Source organism: Fringilla coelebs, assembly GCF_963513975.1.
Source record: "Fringilla coelebs genome assembly, chromosome: 7".
In the NCBI taxonomy this organism is placed as follows: domain Eukaryota; kingdom Metazoa; phylum Chordata; class Aves; order Passeriformes; family Fringillidae; genus Fringilla; species Fringilla coelebs.
The window spans coordinates 3572751-3599080 of NC_140035.1; the positions used below are offsets into that span (position 1 = coordinate 3572751).

Here is a 26330-nt window from a genome sequence, read left to right on the forward strand (position 1 = left end):
TTTCTACTGCCCCTTTACCATCCTGGATCATTTGGGAAGCTCCAGAATCAGTTGTAGGCTCTCCTTGCCCTTTGAGGTTCTGTTAAAAAAAATTCCTGGTGGTGGTGGCGGCTCTTGGAGGCACCTGCAGAGTCTGATGTCAGGGATGTTTCCTGCAGGCTGGTGTTTGCCCTGCAATAAATAATGTAGTTGTGTTGTAGACACCTGTATTTGCATCTTGGTGCAGTCAGTAAGGACTGACATGAGGGCTCGTAATTCATCTTTCAGAAAGTCAAATTTGGAAGATTAGGTATTGAAATTGCTCCATAACTGGGAGTTCATTTTTCCAACTGTAAACCCAGTGTCTCAATTTACAAAACGAACAAGGGCTGCCACAGGCAGGTAAGCACCACCTGTTTCATATGAAACCAAGCCTCTCAAATACTCTCCAGAAATTAAGAACAGTTTTATTTTGAATAAAGGTTAGGTTGGGATAGAGAAATGAAGATTTTCATGGGATTCACAAGCAAAATACAGCTCTCTGCTGCGAAGTACTGGAAGCAGTGCTGGTAATGTGTCAATTTAGGGTGGAGGAGAAAGGGCTTGCAATAATTCTAAGTTCCTTTTCCTTGGGAACATTTTTTATGTAGCAGAATGTTTACTCAGGATAGGTAAATGGTAGCAAAATGTCACTTGAGTGCTGTGCTAAAGGCAAATAAATTACTAAATGTCCCTTTTAAACCATAGCCTTTCTTGCCTTAGTGAAGCAGACACTAGGGTCCTTCTCTTATCCATATTCTTTCTTATTCCATAGTCTTTCTCTTATCCTTATTCTTTCTTATGGATTTTCTGTGTATTTTATGCAGTTTCCTATGGTTAGCTGTAAGGACATGAAGAATTGATAAAAGTTGTCTTTTTGAAGGTAGTGAAAGGTCTAGAGTCAGTCTGATAAATAGAGAGGGATAACTTGTAACAATAAACACAGACTAGTGTCAAAACTGTTGTAAATTTTCAAAAACTACTTTTCATCCTCATCCAACCATGACTCAAATAAAGAACATTCCCTTTATGGCCTGCAGCACAATACAAGTTGTACTTTGTTAGCTTTCAGTTAAAGCAATGAACATATTACTTGAATTTTAGGAAAGCGGATTTGAAAATGTACTATATTTAGGGTTTAGTCTTGAAGTTATAAGAATAACTAGTGGTTCTTGCTGTTGTTGCATCTTTCAGTGTTCATGTGCAAAGAATGACTTGATCAGAGTTGTCACTGGGAACATTTAGTTTTTCATGCAAAGTATTTTTGGGCAGCTTTTATTTGGAAGAATATGGGATGGAATATAAAAGAATAAGCCTAAGAAATTATAATTTATGTTAAAAGGTGACAAATTGTAATTGTTTGGGTGCTGTTTCTGCAGTTAGTCTTTGAAAAAAGGTGAGTGCAAATCAGACTAAAGCCCTTCTCGAAGTGGGTGTTTCACCTTGGAATTCTTACCATTTAATGCAGTGTCTTTTCAGATACTTGAGAATTATATAATGTTATTCTAATTGGAATTTGGACACTTTTAGGAATGAGCAGTCAGTTGTTCTGTTACATGTTATGTTTGCATGTAACTCACATAATGTGACAGTTTGCGTGAAAGCAAAGTGGTTTCATTCAGCCTCTCTACTCAACACAAAACTATTGTGTTGTCAATAAAAATCATAATTTCTCTATGTTTTTGAGCTTTATTTGTAGCCAAGGAGTAGTACGTGAAAGACTTGGGGCATTCTTAGAATCATAAAGTGGTTTGGAAGGGACCTTAAAGGCCATATATGTAAAGTATAGAACATCCTGGAATAGGTACAATCAAATCCCAGTTATACAAACAAAAAGTGAGCATCACCATAGTTGTGTATCCAGTGTTAATGATCTGTATTTCATATGAAAGGCTGACCTTTTTGGGACCTTTTCTTCAGAAGTAAAGAACAGTCTGATCTGTTTCCCCCACAGTTGTTAGGGCAGTTGGAAATTTTGTTGATCTTATTTTTTTCAGCATAACTATCACATGGAATGAGCGGGCCAATTGCTGAGATTGCAGAGGACTGTGCAGCCCCAGGCATCTTCCTCTATGTGTGAAGACTGATTCTGGTTAATGCAAACAAATAAAAATGAACTGCCTAAGTTCAGACCAAACACTAACTCAGATCAGGAAAACTATGATCCTTCCCAGCGACTTAAAATGGATGCACGAGGCTTATATGTGATAGTTTGTATAAATCAAATGGGCATTAGATTACACATTCATCATTGTGATTATCACTTGAATTGCTTATGATTGTAAGCTGGTGAGCATTGGCCAGTGTTGTATTAAATTGCAAAGAAAGTATTAGAAAATTATAGTCTGAATTTGATTTAATTGAATATGGTGGTCTAAAGCTCTGCAACCTGGAGTTTGAGGCAGAGAGAGAAATGGTCAAGAGCCTACACAATTCTGCATGTGGGGTTTTAATGTTTGGTGGTCTCATTACTCGGGTATAAAGCAAGCATTTTACTGCAGTAATAATCAAGATGCTATTTTTTGGCCAATATAAACCTATTTAAAATATCCTCTATTAAATATGTAAATGCTTTCCTGTTGCCAAATGTATTTTGTCCACACAATTGCATAACTTTAGGTCAAGCCACTTTTCAGCTTCCAGCCTCTTTAATTGTTCTTTAATCTATGGAGTACAAAGAATTAAATGTGTCCAGTCTTATTACACTTTTGGTTCATTTAATTATGATCAGGGAGATGATTTACAGTTAGGTTTTTGAGATGTGGACCATTATTATTTTTGCAGACCAGCTATCTTCCCTTTGCCTGTTCACTCCTGAGTGGGTGAAAAGGTCCAGGAGTATGTGGGGAAAATGTCTGGATGGGTATGATACCAGTGAACAGTCCTCCATCATCCTGTGCCTGGCTGGACACTGATTCTGTCTGGAATTATGATCTTAAAGTGGTCCCTGTTGTGAGAGGAGCTGCAGATGTTTCAAGGTCACAAGTGAAGTTTCTCACTTGAAGCAGTTAAATATATCTCAACTTCCTTTTTATATTCTTTATGCATAACTAGATCTAGGAAGGCCTGGTAAATGTGGAATTAATGTTTATTTCCTTTTGTGTTGAATTAGACCTGTCACCAGATTTGTTCCTAGATTCTCATGCATCTTGCACAGCTATTCCTGCTGCTTGTCATCTTCAGCTCTCCCTGTTTTTGCATTAGTGTGGGCTCAGTGGCACCTGATTTAACATCAGTAAAAGCTCTATCAGAACTTCTTAGTGTTGATTGTCTCTAATAAGTTTTTTTTTTTTGTGTGTGTGTGTGACTGTGATTTTTGAGGGGAAAAAAGAATCCATGTATTTTCATTTAGTGGAAACTAGAGATGGGAACCTCAAAGAGGAAGACCGAAGGGATCCTCTGTAGGTTGTCCACAGTGTATTTGGTCAAGAAAAGAAACAGATTAAGGAATGTGACATGTGGTTCTTGATGCAGAAAAAAAGCTTCTCTATGCCTAATATATTGGAAAACATTTGTTCAAGAGCAAGTCTCCCCTATGCAAAATTTGCCCCTGTAGTATTATTAAGATCAGTATCCATGTAGGTTCTCATCCAAACTCAATGTGGTGCCTGAGGTCAGCTTTGGCTTGTAAATGCAACTTTAGGGAATGTTTTGTCTGGTCCTGTTAAAAAGCATCTCTGCAAGTTGTTTGTTTAGAAACTTATTTACTCCTGTGTTCCTTGTCTTCAGTTCCTGCTTAAAAAATAGCAGCTGTAAATGAAACAGTATCTGCTTCACAAGGTTTGTGGAAATAATCCTTAAGTGTATGCATACCCTCATTGACTGCTTTTGGATATTAATTTAAAGGTGAATGTTTTCAGTTCTGGATACTTAGACTTTTCTGTGTGGAAAAAGTGTGAGTTTTGTGAGAATGACTGTTGTAAATTGATGAGTATTGCAGTCTGTGATCCAGGGAGGAATTATCAAAATGCTATTTCATAAAAATCAAATAAACTCTATGACTGATCAAGTGGGCAAGTTCACATGTCCCTGTAGTTCTCTGAACATCCCGGCTTGACTCATTACTACCAGAGAGGTGTCTGCACTTCATCATGTGTTGGCATGTTCCCTGAGACTCAGCATTCCTCTTCTGTATTATTTCTTGATAGTTTTTTCATTAATCCTTCAAAAGTGCTGGACTGCTTAATGGAGTCAGAATAAAAATAATGCATTTTCAGAAAGTCTTCCAGTGTGTTCTGTTTGCTTTCTGCATCTCACTTAAGTGTTAATCAATTAAGTGATTCTGATTCTAGTCACTCCCCAGGTTAGATCTGGGCGATACAAGGATGAATAAATGTACTCTGTAAATTAGGTGTGAAACGGTTGGGGAAATGCACAAGCTGGTGCTCTGCAGAGCCAAGGCAGGTCTGGCTGGGCTTTATTTTATCTCATGTGTGGGCAGGCTGGCAAGGCTAGTGCTGAGCTGGAGAGAAGTGGATGTCCTGGGAAGAAATTGCTCCAGTAGGGAAATGCTCAGGTGTTTGTTTTCTACCTGTTCTTTTCTATCTATTTATTACTTGAGTTCTGTCATCTGGGCAGTTTTGTTCTGCTCTTCTGGTTTTTTTTACACTTTAACAACTAAAATTCTTAGTTGGGGGTCACAGGCCATCAGGTGCCACAGTTTTGTTTATAAACAGGAATATTTTAATAAAAAATTGTTTCCAACTCTCTTTAAGGATTCTGCCTAATGAGTGAAGATTAGTTTATGATATTATATAGACAATGGAAATAAAGCTTTTGTTTCTTAGGTATCATATTATAATATACTTATAACAAATCTAATTTTGAAATAATAGGCAGAATTATAACTCAGAATGACTCTTCTCTGGAAATGAATATTTGCTGAAGATGCCCAGTGTAATCTCTGATTGAACTGGTCTGGATATAATTAATTGGTTATTGATAGAAATCCATTTATGTGCTGTGTGAACAATAGAGAAAGATCAGAAGTGAAGGTGCAGCTGCTTCCTCTTTCCTGGTAAAGAATCTTCCAGTCCTATAAACACAGCCATGGCAGATCCCAAGGTTGGAGACCTGGGCCTGCTGTAGTCTCCATTTATGATACTTCTCCAAAATTCTTTTGCCTACTCTGAAATAATTTCACTGAATATATCTTATCTCTAGCATTCACATATTCAGCAACCTGCAGGTTCTGCTCAAGCTGTGAGTTTTAGAGGGTGTCTAATGTTCTGTTTAAAGGTGAGGATCCTGTTATATTTTTTTCTTTAAATTTTATGAGCATTTTATATAATGATGCTCCTGTCATGCTTTTGGCCATGAATCAGCACAGCATTTCTGTGCAGGCTTTAATTGAAGCGTGGAGTTGTCTTGCTGTGCAAATGTTGAAGTCAGTGAGACTATTAATTAAAATTAAGTATCTGCATAAGTGCTTTTGCTAAAAATAAGTTGCTTCATAACAGCTTTGGGCCATATTTGGGAAGGAGGGGGTTGTTTTTTTCAAACTTTGGGAATAGGTATATATTTCTCTCTGAACTGCATGATGATAAAATGTAGCAGCAATACCAGAGGGCAGAATGTTGATGGCAAGAAGTGTGAGCTTTCTGCCTTGTCAGATGTCACCTAAGCTGCTATTTATTGATTTTTTGATTTTTAAAGAGAATAAAACTGTTATGGTTTTTGTATTGCACAGAGACTGGTGGAAAATTTGAGAAGTTACTGCTTAAGTTGGCACTGTAGTGGAAGCACACAAGTGACAGGAATCAATCAGTTCTTTATCTTCCTTTCTGAGTGCCTGGTAACAACTCTGTTTTTCTTTCATCAGTTATTTAAAGTTGGAGCTTCTCAGAGTGTGACTCCTTAGGTACTTGTGCTGTATGTCATTTGTTTTCTAGCTGTGTTTGAAGCCATTAAAAATATTACCAGGGACTACTGAGCTGTGGCTTTTCCCATATGTATTAGACAATTTACAATACAGATTTACTGTACAATTTACCTTATAAAATGATCTGATTTATTAATTCTCATGGTACCTTGGCAAAATAGCATCCTTTTGTCTCTTCAGTCTGGCTCTTTACCAGACTCACTTTATCATGCCAGCCTGTTACCTGTTTTCTGATTTCTTTCAAAAATAGACTCCTTACAAGCTCTAGCAATCCTCACCTGCAGCAAACCAATAAATTAATAGTGGAGGGAAGAGATCACAAGAAACATGGATAAGAGGAATGTGCACCAAGCTGCCTGTGCTGTCAGGTTTCTCGCTGAACCTTCCTGTCTCTTCCAACACTGATCTTAATATCTCTGCCCTGCCTTTTTGCAGGTGTGTGTGGTGTGCATAAAGCAGTGGCCACAGAGCTAAGCAGGAAAAGATGAGGGACCCTATTTCATGACATGGTGCCAGCCAGGATGAAGCCTTGTTTGCCTGAGGTCACACAGAGATCTGATGCAGGACTGGGGCTTCCTGACCACAAGCTGATTCTTCTGAGGTGCTTCAGCACGATGTGTGTCGATATCTCCAAGCTGTTGGTTTCTCACTGCTGCCATTCTTAGTCTCTATCATTTAGTTCATGATCAGTAGCAGGAGCTGAAAATCCGATTTGTATGTGAATACAGTGATTCTTGATGAATATCACATGGTTGTTCCTAAAAGTGGGACTCTGTAGGTTCCTATTTAAAGTAATTTATTAATGTTGTTGATGGAGTTGCATTTGCTTAGTGTCACTGCCAAAAGTTTCTGTAAAGCACTGTCACATGAACACAAAGCAAAATTTACATTGTTTGGGGAAAAATACCAGTGTTGCCATCTTTACTATGAGCACGTCAGTTGCTCTTTATTGCTTTTTAAATTTGATTTTGTTGTTGTGTGGCGAGCTTTTCAATAAACATAGTGGTTTCATTTATATAACACTAGAATTATTGTTAATGCCCAGGTTCATACTGCGAATTACATATGTAATATTGTGTCCAGTGGGATCCTGTATCACAGAATTTGCATAGTTATAGTGCTGGTGACATCGTATCTCATACAAAGAACCCAGGGACCTGATACAATATCAGTAAAACTGTCTCCTAGGTATGATTCAAACAGTTTTATTAGCAACATATGGGGTATGAAGGAGCCACAGAGGGTAGTTTTGAGTGTAAGGGTGCTGGCCTATCTTTTTCAGCCTGTAATTATATCAGTCCTCTTCTATGGCATTATTTGTTGCTGCTCTGGGATTGCAGAAAAAATAACTACTAATATGATGACACAAAGGATCAGAATAAATTATAATTGTTGACTTTACAAGAAATTCATTGGCCAAAAGGCTTACTGTCCAAAGCTTGGATGTCATTTCTGGTGCAGCTTCAGAGCTAAGCCACTGCATTAAATAATATAGTTTTGAAAGTGTTAGGGTTTTCTGGCAACCTTATCCTGCTGTATTGGATGCTTTTGTGATCTGACAGATACAAGGAAGAAACTTTTTGGCTGCATTTTGGTTTTTAATCTTAAGCTAAAGGAGTGCATTTTGTTTAATTGATAGTGGGATATTGAACTCTTGTTCCCCAAATGGAACATATTCTAATTAATCATCTTGAAATAAAGAGTTCATAATTTAAATTATGACATTAAAAACTTGCGAAAATATAATTAGAAAATTACAGTAGTGCTCTGTTTAGTTGTACTTCTTAAAGTCATGAAATATAAAAAAATAACTTCTACATGTTGTAAAAATGATAAAAGTTTGGGGGTTTAATGTTTCTGCCAGTTGGCTGAAGAGTCGCAGTGCGTATGCAGCTATTAAAGAAAAATAGTATTTGACTACTTCCCTGATAATTTTTTAAAATCCACATGTTTTAAAACACTGGGCTGGACAGCTTCTTTGCCCAAGAGCCTGTGTAGGGAATTGGGATTGTTATTTAGTCAGAGTTACTTCTGAATATTTTTATTCCTCACTGAGGTTTAGCATGGAACAAACAGTCTGGGACCTATGTGCTGCTTCATTGATGTGGAAGCATCTTTTCATCTACTTGTTTCCATTTCCAGCACAACTATGTTGATCTTACTGTGGTTGCAATAGTATAATAAATACATAATTTTATCTGGAAGGGATCCTTAGAATTGTTCATCCCTTTTTTTCAGGTAGGATGAAACTTTTGAATAATTCCTGGCTTAATTACATTAGGCGAGATAATAAAAAAAAAATCTAATTTATAATTTAATTGCTAAACTTCTTTTTAGGGTTCAAGCTCTTTGCTGGCACTTCATTGCTTTTGTGAGCTTTTCTGACTTCCAGAAACTTTTGGAGATAGTTGCAGGTGATTGAGGGGCTATTTTAACTTGTTCCCATAGTATCCAACAGTAAAAGTCCTCAGACTTTGCCAGTTTGCATTTGTTTTGAAAAATATCCTCTCATCCTGTATCTGCTTTATCTCTTTGGGCGCTTTGACTGGGAGCTCTCACAAATTTGCTGCTGTTGAGAATATCAAGTTCTTCTGTGAAAACTGAAGTAAAATTGTAATAAGCCTTGTAATTTTGAGAAATAAGTAGAAACATGTAGTGAGACTTGTGATTGAGAAGTGGACAGATGTCAGCTTGTAGGTGCATAAACATCACAATCTTCTGATCTTTAGTGCAGTTGTCTCCTGGCTCCAGCACAACCAGCTACAGGGTGAAATGGTCATTTCCAGTGTGCCTCAAAGTCAGCTTGCTCTTTAGACATCATTAAGCATAAACTTGTACTATTTTAATGCAATTTTTTTGCCTTTTTAATGCCATTTTGCTTTTTTTCATTTTTTTTCTCCTTTCCCATATCATTTGTTGTTTGGAGTAGAAAGTTCACACCCACTTTGCTTAAGATGGTAAAGGAGTGATTTCTGAAAGTAACTGTTAAATAAAAAAAGTTATATAAACATATCTGGACATCACATCATAGGGACTTCAGAGCTGTCTCAGGAGCCTCTAGAGCCACTCATGTTAATTGTTGCATATCTTGTAAATGTATTTATTTGAAAGTACTGGAAGCCTTCCAAGAAATTTCTGTATTTAAAAGGGCAAAAAGGATGTCACAGTGGATTTAGTCCAGGACAAAATAAAGTAAAGGTTAACTTGGACTTCCATCAGTGAAAGCTTAAAAGCTAAAAATAAATGCTGGCCACTATGGTTTTGTGATAGAAGGATTTGTGAGACAAAGCTGATTTTTTTTTTTTTTATAGGATTGTTTGTCTGCCCTTTATTGCTATATTTAACTAATTTCTTTTGAAGCATTAAATTTTTGCAATGCAGTATTTTGATATAAAATATAAACTTAGGTTGTATGTAGCTGAGACAGAAAAGATTAAAAATGCCCTGTTGCTTAAAGTGTAACTTTTAATGAGATGAGAAGGGCCTACACCTTGTGGTTCCCCAATGTGTTCATGGCCCACTTAATCAACAATTTCATTGTGATATAATTTTTGCTGCTTTATTTTTCAGATGATGCAAAGAATGCTGGAGAAATACATTTGCAGTTAGTCACATAGTTTAGTCATCAAAATACAGGAACACTGTAGTTGGGCCAGAAAACCAGGGTGGGAAACCCCACTGTGAGAGTCAGGGGTGACACCAGGGGAGGCAGAGAGAGCTGGGACAATTCAGCCTTGAGATGAGTGGGCTCAAGGGCACAAACTGAAATAGAGGAAATTCTGTTACAATGAGAAGGTTTTTTTCTGTGAGTGGCCAAAAACTGGAACAAGTTGCCCTCAGAAGCTCCATCTATGGAGATACTCAGAATTGGGAGAATTCTGAGTATCTCCTGTTCTCTGGTTTGGGCAGAGGGTTTGGACTGGTCACTCTCTGGAGGTCTGTGATTGTGAGATCTCCTGTTTGCCTTTATCTCCTGTGTGGTCTGCTTCACAGACATTGTTAGACTAAGGAAGGTATTTGGATAAATATTTGTATGGTGTAGTATTGGGCAGTATTTGGATGGATGATCTTCACAAAATCACAGAATGGTTTGGAAGAGACCTTAAAGGTCATCCAATTCCAATCCCCTGCCATAGGTAGGGATGCCTTTCACTAGACCAGGTTGCTCCAAGCCCCATCCAGGGTTGGTCTTGGGCACTTCCAGGGATGGGGAGACTGCAACCCATCTGAGCAATGTGTAGGCTCTTCTTAGCCTAAAACAGTTGGAAAGTTAGACCTGATGAGCTCAAATTCTCTTTTCTTTTCTCTCCCCCAACTCTATTTAGATTGAAGAATGCTACTACACTCAGGAAAATCACACTTTGAAATCTGTCCATTGGACTGAAACAGATAGGATGGGTTGGAAGAAATACTGCTCAACACTGAGATCCATAGCCAAGATTCCCAGACTGCTTTGGTGAAGAGCTCTGAAGCAGCACCACCTGGTATTTTACTGCTGCCAGTTATGAATGCAGGTAATAATGCTTCTGATAAATATGATGTGTTTGTTAGAGCAAAAGGAGAGAGAATTCTCTGTTTGAGAGACTTGATGGGTTTGGAATTCTTTGTGTTGTTAGAGGTCTGCTAATGATTTTTTTACTCTGCTTGCCCTGAAATGATGGCATGGTTCACATTGTACTTCCAGTACATGATAACTCTGACAAGGTTACAGGTTTTGGGAATCAAAGGAACCTTCCTTTCAAGACACAATTAGCAACATGTTTGATTTCTCTTTTTCTCCTTTTCAATCAAAGCCTGGATTCATATGGTAGCAGCAGAGAGGGGAGATGTTAAGATCATGAATGAAGTATGTCTGCTAACAATTAGGCTACACCTGTACTTCAAGTAGACTGGCTTCATCTGGCTGTAAAAGAGTGACAGACTTAAGTGACAGCTGGGACCTACAGCAAAATAGGAAGAGGTGACCAAAAATATTTGGCCATTCAGATATATATTTATTTACCAGCGTGCTGCCTCCCCCCAAAAAAATCAACATATGTTCAAACTAATGGTAGTCAGCAGTGAAATGAGATTAATTTTCTCCACCAAAACTATAAAACACAATTTCCCTCACACTGAGAATTAATAAATTTGGTTGTATCTTCAAGTTAAAATGACACTTCAACATAACTTCTGTGCCTCTAAAACTGCCCTGAGCCTGGGCTGTTTAAGGAAACAAGCTGCTGTGCCATAGGGTGTGTCAGTGCCATTCCTTCTCTTCTCCCCTTTCTTTTCCAGTAACTTCTGAGTTCATCAGACAACCTGTACTGAATTTACCAGAAGAGTAGGTGCTACAGGAAGTAACAGACTTTCAGCTACTCACATGAAATCCGTGCCAAGGACTCTATATTTTTAAGCTGTGAATTAATTTATGATTAATGTTTTAATTATTTGTTTGTGTCCTAATTTCTGCCACGTTTCAAATTTAATTAAGTTTGAGATACAGGAGTAAGCAACAAACTCCAGGTCCTTCCTTCCTTTCTCAAATTGCTTACAACCACCACAATGCTTTCTCACCAGGGGATTTTGCCAGAGCTGTGGTGCCTCTGAGGCTATTTCTTGTACAGAAGTAGCCTCATGAATTGCCCAGAGTTGAAAGTCACATAACCATAAAGGAGTGTTGTGTTGTGGTGTGTGTCAGCAGGTGGAAGGGGACAGGTAGGACACCCCTGTCCTGAGCTGGGGACAGACAGCCTCATGTGGGGAGAGCAGTGTCTCTGTCTCCCAAGTGAGGCAACTTGATGTGATGAGAGAAAAAAAGAAATACAGTCTACACAAATATTAAATATTGCATATAGTGTAATTTTTTTGCCATAAACTGTAAAAAATGTATGTTTTGAATTCCTACTAATGTGCAGCCATCTATGATTTGCATTATATAGGATATGGTTTTCAAAACTTTGAGTCTTTGAACTGCCATTCAAATGATTCAAACATTCAGGTGCCCAAGTCTCGTTGCAACTTCATGGAATTTTCACCTTCTCCTTTGAAAATGGAGCTGAAACTTACTTGGGTATTTTTTCTAGAGTACTTTAATTATGCACAGTTTCATCTGATGTGGAGCACAGGGGAAGCACAGGCATATACCCTGAGCACAGTGACAAGCCTGAGGGCATATGGGTGTTTATTGGGCTGAGTGGAGATAGATGGACACCACCAGTGCTGCCCTTGGAGGTGACCAGCTTCCAGTGTCTAATTATTCCAGGTGTATCCTGGGTAGGTAGACACAACCTGTCCATCTGTTGCTCATTTCACACTTCAGTATGTGGCTAAGTGACCCCATAAACGTTACTGATTTCCACATGCAGGCTTTGGCACCCAAGTGTTATTGTTAAATGTAAAAAAAATAGAGGGTTGGTGTCAGCCTACCTAATTTTTCAAAATTATTGGAGGCTTACAAATGATAAAGCTTAATTCAACACCAGGAAAGGAAAAAATTTTTCCCTATGAAGGTGGGGAAGCCCCAGCACAGGGTGCCCAAAGAAGCTGTGGCTGCCCCTGGATCCCTTGAAGTGTCCAAGGCCAGGTTGGATGGGGCTTGGAACACCCTGGGATAGTGAAAGGTGTCCCTTGCTTGTGGCAGGGTATTGGAACAAGTTGTTCTTGAAGGTCCCTTCCAATCCAAATAATTCTGATATTCTGCAGTTTTCTACTGTTCTGTAGATTGTTACTGCTAGAAGCTTTATTTTTTCTGAATTATGAAAATGCAGCACTTTAAAATCTCAGGAATGTGTTGTGGTGCAAAGCACAACAATACCCTGAGTTCAAACAGCAGCAGTGAGGAAGGAGCACAGACACTTGAATCGTGTGGTTACTGCTGTGAATGTACCTCAGACACTAAAACTAGAACCCTTTCTCACGCTTTCCCCTTGCAGAAGAAAAGGCAAGTGCAGACCTTGAACTGGTACATGGTATGTACTCATATCTGTTTATACATAGGCTGATAGGTTTTTTTCCTGGCAACTTAAATTTGAATATTATCTACTGGAAATTTCACAGGATTCTGGTAAACAGGTAATAATTATTTCTAGGTGATTTCCAGTGTGTCAGTCATTAACTCACTGTTTCAGCTTACTTGGTGACACTATCTTCAATTTTTTTTTTTTGTTTTTTTTTGTTGTTAATGAGACAATGCTGGTGTAGTTACTCAGATGTTTACTGGGAAACAACAGCTGGATGGGTTTCAGCTAACTGAAACCTGCCCATTCAACTGGGCCAATGTGCTTGACAGGACCCTGGTGTAGTCAGAATACATCTTGCACAAGTAAATCGTAAAATGTAAATTTTCTGTCTTGTATATTTTATTTTTGGTTTTTATTTTTTAATTTTTCATAAATATATTCTTAGAGCAGAGCAATTCTAGGCATGTCTTATGGGCACACTTACAAACAATTTGAATATATTGCTTAGGATGGGCTCAGAGATATAGAAATGTGTATTTTTATTTATATACATCCCTTCACTTTAGGGATATTTAACTTTTACTGGCTTACCTTGTAGCAGAATAGGAATGTGGATCTGTAGGAAGCAATATTCTCACTGAGGCAGCCTGTGCAGAAGTCTTGATCCTGGCTCACCTGTAGCATCCAAGTTGTGGAATAATCCTGGATTTTAGAGTGTGGTAGTTTAGCAGCACTGAACGAGCTTTCTAGGCCGACTGATTCATCGCAGGTTAGAATGGAAACTAAAACCCCTCCCTGCATGTAGAGGGGGAAGCCTAAAGAGGAAATAATGACTTAAAATATGCTTTCATCTGCTGTACTGAAAGAAGATAAAGGTGGGTTGTTTTTTTTTTTAAACTTTTTAATCAGACAAGCTGCGTTTTGTCGTGTAGTTTTTTGGCAATTTAATTACAGCCTTAAAAACGCATAAGTGACTGTACAGTCCTAAAAGCATTTGACAAAACCTAATTGTGTGTTCTGTGGTCAGCAAAAACTTTTTGGTTTGGGTTGCTTGTTTTTAGTCTGTGAGGCTATTGGCAGCTGAAAGAGTTGTGTGTTTCTATATCCTTTGTGAAGCTGTAATGAAAATGAAGTTATCATTGTGAAGCTTCCAGTTTTGACAGTGAGAATGGCCCTTCGATCTCTGAAGGCTGCTGGATTCTCCATATAAGTTGAAACCATAAACATTTTATGGCACAAGATGAGTTGCTGGGTTTCAAACATAAATTTTAGAAAGAAAAAGAAAAAAAAAGAGTGAATGCCTTTATCCGTGAATGTATTGAATTGCTGCAGTAAAGAAGAGCCATATGGTATTTTGGTAACTTCTGGGCATTGGGAAATCATAGATTACAGGCGAATTGGACCTGCAGATATTCTGTGGGTAGGAATGGCTTTATTTTAGTCAAATAGTGCTTTTTGTTCAGTTTGTGTTGTCCAGATTGCTGAAGAATTTTACCAGATTAAGTATTTCTATGTATTAGTCATTATGGAAGGAGAACGGAGTCCAAGACCATGGGCCAAATCCAGCATTTCTAACCTTGTTTTTTGTATAGAAGAGCATACAGGGAATATAATATTTTCCTGTTGGTTCTTTGAAAATGAAAACAAAGGAGATTGACATCCTTTTACTCTTTCAGTCAAGTGTCACTCATCCTGAAATTGTAATAATCAATTCAGAATGGCTACTTACACTTCTTTACAAAATTGGATGAAAGAGCTTTGCAGATAAGTTAAAGACCACAGGAAAAAAAAGCTCATAACTTCATAAATTTAAACCGAATTAGTTGTTTCTTTGAATTGCTTGTTTTTAGTCATGTTGCCATAGGTATCAAAGCAGAGAGCTATTATCATTCCTTTGTAAGGATTGCTGCTGTTTTATATTCACGTTGCAGCAGATCAAAGGATGGGTCTACAGACACGGAGGGGAAGGTGTGTTGTTTCAAAGATATGCAAGCACACCTAGAGTGAGTTGGTCCAGGTACTGAGGATGTGCTGACAGGGATTTGCAGATGGCAGCAGCATTGTTTCATTCCTGAAAATCTTTATCTTAGGTGCTAAAGCTGTTTCTGAGTTTTTTTTAATCTCTGCCAGCTAAAACTCACTCAGATGCTGCTGCTCCCTACACTTACAGCAAACAGGATCTGGTTTGTTTACTGCCAGTGAGTGTTAATGGTACATCCTGCTCTTACTGATCTGTGTTCCACTCTGCTTCACCCAAAATAATGTCTCCATCTGAAATGATTTGCAAAAAAACTATTAAAACTCTTGCCCAGAGAACCTGTGGATACCCCATTCCTGGGAGTGTCCAAGGCCAGGCTGGATGGAGCTCTGAGCAACCTGGGATAGTGGGAGATGTCCCATGTCAAGGGGTTGGAATGAAATGACCTTTACAGTCCCTTCCAACCCAAAGCTTTCTATGATTAGGGCTTTGATACCCTGGAAGAAATCTGAAGACCTAAACATTATTGGAATGGGGAAATGTCTCAAAAGTTTCTGCAGTGATTGTAACCAGCTGTGCATCTCTATAAGCAGTGTACCAATTACTGTCAGTCTGGGAATTAAGGGGATGTTTTGGTTCAGACTTTGGGAAGACCTTAGAAGCACCTTCTAGTGCTTAATGGGGCTTCAAGAGAGCTGAAGGGCAAGTTTGGACAAAGGCTTGGAGTGGCAGAGCAAGAGGGAATGGCTTCATATGGGCAGAGAGCAGGGTTAATTGGGATGTTAGAGAGAATTTCCTCCCTGTGAGGGTAGTGAGGCCCTGGCACAGGCTGCCCAGAGAAGCTGTGGCTGCACCTGGAAGTGTCCAAGGCCAGGTTGAATGGGGCTTGGAGCAACCTGGTCTAGTGAAAGGTGTCCCAGCCTATGGCAAGGGATTTGGAACAAGATGATCTTTAAAGTCCATTTCCACCCAAACCATTCTGTGCTCAAGGAATAAATAGAAAAGATTAATTTTGGCATCAAAGATAACGTATCAAGTGCTATTGCAGCAATACTGAGAAGTTTTGGATTAACCTTGTTCATAACTTCATATGTGTGACTGCCAGTAATTTGAGTGAGCCACTCCTGTGCCTGATGCTGCTCCCCATCACAAAGAAGTGATTGTTTTATTTATTTTTCAATAAGCATATCAAGTCAAGTCATGGAAACACAACCTAAATGAGCAGAGCTCCCAGCTCACTCTTGCAAGCAGAGCTGTTGGAACCTGCAGAGATTCTTGTACCAAACCCAGCATATTTGGGAACGATGATTATTGTTTTTGCACTTGCATCTTTTTGTACTGTTTTTATTTAGTGTCATTTCACTAAATAACAGTTTAGTTTAATCCTAACTTGAAAGACCTGCTTTAAAGCTGCATGCAGTGACTGATTTTCTTTTGAAGACTTGAATCTATTTACAGAATCTCACTACTGTTTTTAACTAAGTTCTTTGCAATGTTTTCTTTCAACTTTGGAAATTCATTAGCTGTAACACCACGTGTAAAATGTCTTCAGTCTTTGAACTGATGTTTTATTTAGAAGCCTGGCATATCTGTGAATCTAAATTAAAAACAAAAAGCCATTTAGTGAGGAAATAGTTAATAACAAAACATTACAAATAGTGTCTGAAGAGGCTGTTAGTTTGCTCAGGAAGTTTTCATTTTCTATAATTTGCTGCCTCATTATTTGTAGTAGTGAAATTGCTCCTCAGCAATCCTACCAATCCCTTATATGAAGAAATGAGATTGGTGTTGACAGTTTCTGGGTGGAAAATAGTGACTTAGGCTTAGTGGACCATATTCTGCATTGAAGTGAAATGTAAGAACCCAAACTATTGCCTGGAATGATTGTTTCCACAGGTTTGCAAACAGGATTCTTAGTATCTTTTTGGAGTGGCTGAGACTCTCCAAAGCTTATGACTAAATGCACCTCAAACCTTGATGTCAGCTAGCCCAATATTGGAGTGAAAAAACCTGGAGTTGAGTATTCACAGCTGCTCCAGGAGCTGCACTGGTGGTGCTGGTGGATGGTGTTCTCTCCCCAGTTGTGTTATGGGGTAATGTTTGTTCTGTTATTTCAAAATTGTGATTTTGGTAGTCCCTAAACTTCTCTTTATCATGGATGATAGAACTTAAGAATCTTCTAGTTTGAATAATTATGTTTTACATACATTTTCCAGTCCTGAAATACCTGCTGTTTTAGTGCCATCAATGCATAAACTCATAGTGGATAAATTGTAAGGTGATTTTGTTTTTAATCAGTCATTGAGGAAAGTGTTTTAATAAGTTTAAAAAGTTTAGTAGCGTACGTAAAAAGTTGCCAACTTGTACTTTTTTCTTGTTTTATAAAGCATCAACATTTTTGTCAAAAAACTGTGTGCCAAGTAAGAGGTGAACACAATTAGAGGGATGGAGCATCTCTTCTACAAGGAAAGAGTTAGGATTCTTCAGCCTGGAAAAGAGAAACTTCAGGGTGCTGTAATTGTGAACTTGCAGTACCTGAAGGGAACCTACAAAATGGAGAGAGTCTATTTATATGGTCATGGAGTGACCAAGGGGGAATGGATTCACTCTGAGGACAGGGTGAGATGGGCTATTGGGAAGGAATTCCTCCTTGTGAGGATGGGGAGGCCTGGCACAGGGTACCCAGGGAAGCTGTGGCTGCTCCATGCCTGGAAGTGTCCAAATGCCTGGTTGGACAGGGCTCGGAGCAACCTGGGATAGTGGAAGGTGTCTCTGCCCATGGCAGGGGGTTGGACTGGATGATCTCTAAGGTCCTTTCCAACCCAAACCACTCTATGGTTTTGTCTCTTAGTAAATAATATAAAATGGCTGTTTGCAAGTCGCATGCATTTTATAATTGCTGCTTCTTCCTAAGCAACATCTTTCAGAAGGTTCAGTGTGTTCTCTTTGAATATAAAACAGTTTGGTAACACTGGAAATGCTTTAGAGAACAGCAGAGTTGTTATATTGAAAGACTTGAAGAGGCAATACATTAGGCTAAAAGCAGTGGCAGTACCTGCAGAGCTCACTGAACGTGCCCTTAAGCAAAAGATAATAATTAGTTGGTTGTATTCCCCTGCAAACCTGCCCAAGTGTTGATGTTTATGAATTGCAAAGATCACCAGCTCGGGCTCTGAGCTGCCAGAGTTGTTTATGCCCTTTCAATTTTTAATGTACCTGTAAGATGCTTTGATGAGGGCATTTAGTCCAAAGGGATTTGCATGCCATAATCATACCTCTGGTGATACCAGCACAAAAGTGAGGGTAGTTCTTCACAATACTGTGAGTGCTAACTTCCACTTCAGTATTAATAATGAACATTAAGAACATCTCTGAGAAAATCTTCATATTTTGTTGGCCAAACAGGATTTGGTTGCTTGTGGGATGATGGTCATTAGAAGTGGTGAAGTATTTGCTGTTGCGTAGCCTGAGGAGTGAGAAGTTGCTCACAGCTTGGGGATACCTGCTTTGCTAATTAGTTCATACACATTCAGCTCAGGCAATTTGCACTTCAGTCAAAAGGAAATATTTGACTAGAATCGACTTTTTCCCATCATTCTGGTAGAGTGGGTGCTGCTGCTGTCTTCCCTGAAACCACAGGTGTAAGAACTTTGATTTAAATAAAAATAAAATGTAAATGATAATAGCAAGTTTACACAGGATAGGAGTAGTTTTTTGTACGTAAAATTTGTAATATGTTTAAAAATATATTGTGTGTGTACATATATATAATTGTTTTATTTTTACCAGGTATATTTTAAAGCATGTGTATGCAGGCTCCTTGAAGTTTTACCCTTTTGTTATTTCAGAAGTCTCAGTATTTCATTGCATATTCCTGTAAATACAGCAAAACTAGTAAAAAATGAGATAAAAAATAGATCTGAGCCTCCTTGTGCCAAATATTCCATGTTTGATGGAGATGTGGTGAGCTGTTGGGTGACCTTGGATTAGCTGAATTTGAGGGGAAAGAAGTAAAATTGTATTTTCTCTTTTCAACTGGAAGATGTTGTTAACATGAAGTCTTAATATGAAACTCCTTGAGTTACAAGGTTTGACTTCTGCTTAGCAAAAGAGATGTAAATTTCCACTTGGGGATGGAAGAGAATAACATAATTATTAGTATAAATAACAATTATTTTGCCATCACAGAATTACAAAATTATTTGTGTTGGAAGGAGCCTTAAAGACCGTCTAGTTGGCTTTGATAAGTTTAAATAAAACATTAGAAAAAAAAAGAAAAAAAGAGATCATGTGAGTATATATTACCTGAACCATATTTAAGCCAATTTAAATCTGAGCTATCTCCACTGAAGGGTAAGAGTGGGAGGAGTTTTTCACCAGGAAAGGCAAAATATCAAAATGACAAATTACAGTAGCTGAGCTGGGGAGATACAGCTCATTCCTGAGCTGCAGAGCAGGTCTCTAAAAGCTGTGGTAAGGCTATCCTCAATATAAATACAGCTGGTAGTATTTTGGTATAGTTCCATTAGTTGTCATGGCTCTGTTCAGGAGATCCCATTGTGCCAGTGTGGGACAGTGCTGGTGGCTTCATGTGGAGAGTGAATGTAAAGCTGGGACATGTTTGGGACATGTATGTTCATCACCTTATATAAAACATGCATATAATACTTGTTTATCAACTGGTAACAAAAACTATTGTCATTATGCAATATATCAAAATATGTAATATAGATTATTCCATGTGAGCCCAGTCCTGAGAGCTCTCATGTGAGTAGGTGCAGCTTGAGGGAGGCTGGCAGAAGCAGACCTGGTGTACTTTTTAGAAGCCTTTAGTTTAACAGCAGCCCTGTTTCAGCCATGTGCTTTTCTGGAAAACAGCCTTTTCTTAGAAAATTTTAAGCCAAGTGGCATTTTACCTTCAGTTCTGTAGCAGATAAGAATTTTTAGATTGCAAGAGATAACATATCATGTATTGGTAGCCTCCTTCAGTTTCTCAGTAAGTCTCCTCTAGCAGGTTTTTCAGAGTTTTAGTTACGATTCATTAATGTAAAATGAGTTAATTTAACCTCAGATATTTCTCAAATGATGGTGTGAGCAGAATCTCTCATCCTGGACTTTCTTCCACTACTTACCTGTTTCTGGTTCTTCAGGTAAAATAAAGTTACTCCTCTAACAACTCTACACAATCCACACTTTGTTTTTTAACTACCTGTTTTGAAATATAGCTACTTATTTTCTGAACACTTAAACACAGGGCAATAAAGTGATTTAATTGTAAAATGCAGCCCTATCTGATACATTATATTTATTTTACTGATCGTTTAATGTTGTTGCTGCAGTGATAATTTGCTAGGTTGGTGAAAACTGAAGTATCTCTGTAACAAAAAAAAATTCATCTTTTTGCCACAAAAAATTAGTACATAAAGTTATTTGGAGCATTCCAGGCAAAAAAAATTGCCTTACTGATGTAATTTAATTGAAATTATATGTACAATCCCAGTAACCTTTAGGCAAAAATAAATAAATATACAAATAAAGAGGTTTACACTTGCAAAATACAAATTTTGTGAACATAACTGGTGCATTGAGGAGCCTGAACAGCAGTTGTCAGAATTCTGTAAGAAAATGATTCCTCAGAGTTGTGAAACATGAAGAGAAGCACTTGTGGCATCCCACCTAAACCTTGTAAACAGGGCATTTTTGTTCCTTCTGCAAGAGGTAAGCAGTTGCTGCAGAGTGTTACTACTTCTGTGATAGTTGATTCATCCCTTTGCTATGCAAATTTTAAGTATACAAGGACTCAGTACTTTTATTTAAGAAATATGCCTGCAGGCTGTATTGGTAGGCTTTAGGGAGATATCTGGTTTGGTGTGAAATAAATAGTTGTTCAAAGATCACATGAATTTATGTCTTAGAAGATGAAAAGTGATGCTGTGAGCGTTTTGAGAACATCCCCTCCTGTACCCAGCACGTGAGCTCGCCCCTTGGTTTTGGTTTTTCAAAGAAACCTCACCAACCTCTTGGAAAATCAGAGCAGCAATGTGGCACCTTAGAAATCCAAGAATTAGGGCTTGAATTTGAGACACCCCAAGCTCTGGGGGTTTGATCCTTGGAGTAAATCCTCACTGGTCCTGGTCGAAGGAGTAGTTGCCTTTGCTCCAGCTTCTGTCTTCAGCCCATTTGAGGGCTCAGCTTTTAATGAAGGGATTTAAATGCCATATTTCAGGTTTATGTGCTAGTTGTAGGCATCCAAGTCTGCATATTTTGAGTAAAACAGGAGGAGAAAAAACCCAAACCTGAAAGTATTTGAATGAGAGACAGCTTTGGTATTTACGTTTGGTGTTGAAGAGCTGTCTTGTGAAGGAGAGCAAAGCATTTACTTAAAAGCTATTTGCTGCCTAATATGAGCCACATTTAATACACAATTGCAAAGTTATAATACAAATTTAATAAAAATTTAATTGTAAGCCAGCTATTTGATTAAGTCCAGCCTCTTTTTATTCTGTTGCTGTCAAAAATATTAGTCAACTCCTCCCTGTAGTGTGAAATTCACTCTTGGTGCAGTTTTACTATCCTTTCTCTCACCCAGCATCCTTCTTACTAGTAGATGTAGTAGCTTTTTTTTCTGCTGCAGAGAAACAGCATATTTGGGAAATACTTATTTTCTGTGAATAACTTTATCTTCATTTATATAACTGTAGTGAGGACTTTTATGCCTTAATGATCTAAACAAAAGAAATTAACTTGCTTGTTACCTTTTGATATAGATGACTGCTACTTAAAATGTAAATCAACCCAGAAATGTAAATGCCTGGACTTCTTTATTGTGTGCATACTCAGGTAATAGTCACTGAAATTTAAAAATTCTGTTGCTTGTCTACATGAAAAAGTCGTTACAGTGATTTAAAGGGTTGATGGAAATAAATTGCTCTTCTCTAGGTGAGGTGGCAGCAGCCCTTCCTCGTGTGCCTCCTTGTGTCTCCTTTTCCCTATCTCCCCCAAATGTACTTCCTCATCTTAACTTTGTCATTTTTAATTCTGTCCTATTGTTTCCAGTGAGAGGGATTAGTAAAGATAAATTTTAGCTTTCCTAGCATTAACTTTAGCTTATATCTGTCACACGTTTCCTAGCTAAACTAAATACTGCTTTTTTTTTCCTACTCTGTCACACTCCATTTGGAAGAACCAGTCTACCTAGCACTGGGTACTGGGTTTTTATGAGAAAAAAATGATTAATAGTAGTATATTTTCAGAAGTTTGATATATTTTTTTATGCTGCTAGCCTTTCCTGTTTGTCAGTGACCATGGGAACAGTGTGGAGCTGAGGGCCCCCCGTGTCTGGTGTTGCTTGGTGGAGGTACAGCTGCCAACCCAATGGCCTGAATGACCTCACCTGGCTGCTGGGAACTTCCAGATAGTGCCAATTAGGCATGGAAGCAATTAAAATAATGTACTTGGCACTGGTAAGGCCACATTTCAAACACTATGTTCAGTTTTGGGTCCCTCATGACAAGGACATTGAGGGGCTGGAGTGTGTCCAGAGGGAAGGAATAGAGCTGGGGAAGAGTCAGGAGCACAAGTCTGATGAGGAACAGCTGGGGGGCTCAGCCTGGACAAAAGTCATAAATTGGTTGGACACACTTTTCATCAGCTTTTATTTAAAAAAAAAAAAATTAACGTGGAAATACATCACCAAACAATATGAAGTAAATTTAACCTGTGTGTCCCGGCCAGTCAGGATCTGTGTTACTGCATTTTTCTGTTCCCAAAAAGGCAGTATGTTTATTATTTGTAGAGAGGAAGAGCAGAAAATAGTATTTTATAGAAAGCTGCCTGTCTGCATCATGGCCTGTACATGTGTGAGAGCTGATGTTTTCTGCTGTTGTTTTAGGTACAGATTTTTCCATAGCACCTGCATGCTCAATTTGCTTTCCCGCCTTCTGGTTTTACACATTCTGACAAAGAGTACACAGATAATTGTTAAAAGAGAAATTAGCACAATATTTAGGGGTGTTTTTTTATTTCTGAATTTGACAAAACTGCTGCATATTTACATATTCAGGTTTTCTTAGGTAATGATTTCCTCCTGCGTGTTGGTAATGCTCTTACAGCGACAGTGCTTTGAACTGTCACTTCATCCCACTTGAAGTTAATTACTCAAAAACTGGGGGGGTTGGGGTTATATATATTTTTTTTAACCAGTTTCCTATCAAGCATCTCCCTGTGCTGAGGATGTCACTGTGAGGTAGGAATAACTGCAGTAAAGTGAAGAGCAGAGCAGTTGAGCCTTTGATCATGTGGAAATGTGAGCGTGTGTCAGAGTTTGCGGCGGCGCGTCCCCACCGGCTGCACGAGGCTTACGCCGCCGTGTTCCCGGGGTCCCTGGCTTGGGGAGATTTGGGAAGTCCTTAGCAGGCTTGGCAGTAAAACCCAAATATCCTCTCAAGCCCCACAGTGCTTTAAGTCTTTGCTCAGACTGCTTAGTAGGCACAGAAGGAGGGAGATAATATATTTTTAGCTTTCAAATTCAAAGAAACCTTTCAATTAAAGGAATTCTTGACAATTTTAAATGCTCTGTTCTTGCTGTGTTTGTACCAGATGACGAGGAATGGGGTGGTTTTGATTTTTTTCTTTTGGAGTGGAGGAAGACCTATCCTCTTTAATTTCTATTGTGGCAGTTTAAAGCATCAAATGGCATACTCTGTATTTCCTGTTCTCTGTAGTTTCTTTGAAAGAATTAGAAAAACAGGCCTCTTATCCTGTGGTGTTGTGAGTAAGACACTGAATATACCAGAAGGTTGCTTTCAAAATAATTGCAGTGGATGATTTGATTTTTGTGATTTCATAACTTGTTACCTGCAAACAGGTTATGTGAGGATTTTTCCTGGTATTGTGGGCAACAAAACACAAACCTTGAAATAGTTTTTATGTATGTATATATATATATATATATATATAAATTTTTTTAAGAGAAAAGAATGTCACAGCTCAAGGGAGAAATCTATAATGTGAAAGAACATGGGATCATAGGGTAATTCAGATTGGAGTTGTTCTTTGGAAGCCACCTAGTCCAACCTCCTGCTCAGGGCAGGGTTGGCTGTGAGCCTGTGATACCTATATCCAAGAGTATGTAATGATGGAATACTTGAGTATTGCACAATCTCTCTGGAGTGTCTGCATTTCATCTAGTGCAGCTTTCTAGTTCACATTGAGGGATCCAACCCACAAGGCTGCATTTATATTATTTACATTTTAAAATGTGCCTTACAAAGGCTTCAGGTGATTTTTTTCCTCAAGAATTGGATTCTGTGTGATCAGATTTCAGGCCAGTACAGAGTGAAGCAAGTATCTCCTTGGACTGTGTTCTGTGATTATATGTAGAATAGAGAAGTATTTATATTTTTCCTTGGTGCCCAACACTGCCTTCCTTGCAGACATTTTTTTTTTCTGTAAAGATTTATTATGTTTAATAGTTACTATGAAATACTTGTAAGTGTCTCCATTCTGCAGAGAATTGAAAGAGGTCTTTTTTTCTATTGGCATTTGGAAAGCAGAAAAAAGTGACTACTACAACAGAATTTTATTAATGAATGATTTACACTGGTTCCAGCTGTGACCATGTGATTAGTCCTTCACTGAGCAACAATGGGTATTTTCTTTCTGCTTTTATTTAATTTCCAAGAATGTGTCATCTGTTACGTTAACTGCTGCCAGTATACCCCCTATAAACTGGTATTTTTTATTTCCCTGAAGCATAAGATGAATACCCACCCATATCCTTCTGGAACTAGAGTTTAAAATGAATTGGGAATTTTATTGACTATATCTGATTCAGCAAGCCAAAATCATAAAAGTTAAAATATTTATTAAATGCGCTAGACTGTAAGATGCCTTGCTCCCTGGTAGTGCAAAAGATAGATATTTTCACTTTTAAAATTCTATCTTAATATTTTATTACAGCAATACAACGTGTTATAGAGGTGGACAAGCCTGCAGATTGAAATGTGGATAGTCCAGATTGTTCCTTTCCCTCGACCATATGGTGTAGTTCTAAAAGCCTTTTGTACGCTGTCTGTTCAGTTAATTGTAAACTCTGTCTTTAACGTACCTTAAAAATGAGATATATGTGAACTAAAAGTCAGCATATCCTCCTGTAAGTAAAGTTTGCTCAAATAAATCTAAATTCACAGTCCTGGTCTCTTGGTAGATTTTCTTTCTGGGGGAATTTGAAAGTCTTTCGCCGTTTCTTGGTAACGAATGTGAAGCCTGTGTGTGTGGAGAGACAGGTTTTTCCATTTCCTCCTCGGGAAGGGGGGGAGATTTGAGGATATAATGAACATTTCATAATATTTTTGCTTGGCAGACAGCTCTGCCAGTGGGTGATGTGCAGGAACATCGAAGATTTCTGACAGATGGATGGTAGGACTGCTAATACACCTACACACGCTTCAGTGTCTGATGTTCCCGGTGTTGCTCTGATGCCCAAGAACCTCGTGCTCAAGCTTTGGTCTGGTGGTGCCCAGTGAGGGGCTTCAGAAGAGCAGAACCAAGCTTCACTTGAGATTTTCATACACAGCAGAGAGGGGGAATTTATTTTATTCCTCACAAAGCGTTTATTATGGAGGCAAATGGGTTTTTTAACGTAATAAAGAGTTAAAAAATAATTGGTTAGAAAGTTTCAGAAGCAATTTTATCTTCTACTCTTTCACCATATATTATTTGGGAAAAGTGACTGTTTAGAATGCAGATAGGGTTGATGTATCTAAAGGGAAGAACACAAAAGAGTAGGAGTCTCACTGAAACTAATTTTCTGTGGGTTCTAACCTGATTTTAAGCATTGCAGAATGTTTGCTCTGTGGCAGTTTCTGTGTGGCTTTGGAGATAAGAATCCACCAAAATTTAAAAAAAGGGAGAAGCCGAAACATTGGGAATCAAGCAAGAAGTGAATGACAGTAGTGGAGAGTGAGATTAATGTGCTGAGAGGCCTCTCATAATGAGACTTACTGATCTCTGCTGCATATCTGAAGTTTTTGTAGAATTTCACATCATTCTCTCAGTGGCTGAATGCAGAGGAATTGGTAACCTTAGTGGGTATTAAAAAGAAAAAATGCAACTTTTTGTGCCTACAGAGGTTAAATAACACCTGACTTTTGTGCATGTAGAATGGATAAATTTTTAGCAAGTAATCTCAAAATAGTATCAAATAGCATATTTATTTCTATGCTTGCTCTGAAATAATGTAAAAATTGTGAGTTTAAATAATACGCTGGTAACTAAACAGCAGAAAGCTGCTGGAAAATTGTAATTTTCCTTAAACTGGTTTTTCATGCTCCTAGACCTAGAGAATCACGGAATGGTTTGGTTTGGAAGGGACATGCTGTTCCAGCCCGCTGCTATGGGCAGGGACACCTCCCACTATCCCAGGGGGCTCTAAGCCCTGTCCAGCCTGGCCTTGGACACTTCCAGGGATCCAGGGCAGCCACAGCTTCTCTGGGGACCCTGTGCCAGGGCC

The 26330-nt window shown here is 38.4% G+C and overlaps 1 protein-coding gene across 1 annotated transcript in view; it reads left to right on the plus strand.

Moving 5' to 3' along the window:
* The window catches only part of GTDC1 (glycosyltransferase like domain containing 1), a 170621-nt gene that overhangs the window by 11622 nt on the left and 132669 nt on the right, over positions 1-26330 (plus strand). The window contains exon 3 of the mRNA XM_084209205.1: positions 10225-10413. The gene's annotated coding sequence lies outside the window, so the exon portion shown is untranslated. The remainder of the gene's footprint in view (positions 1-10224; positions 10414-26330) is intronic.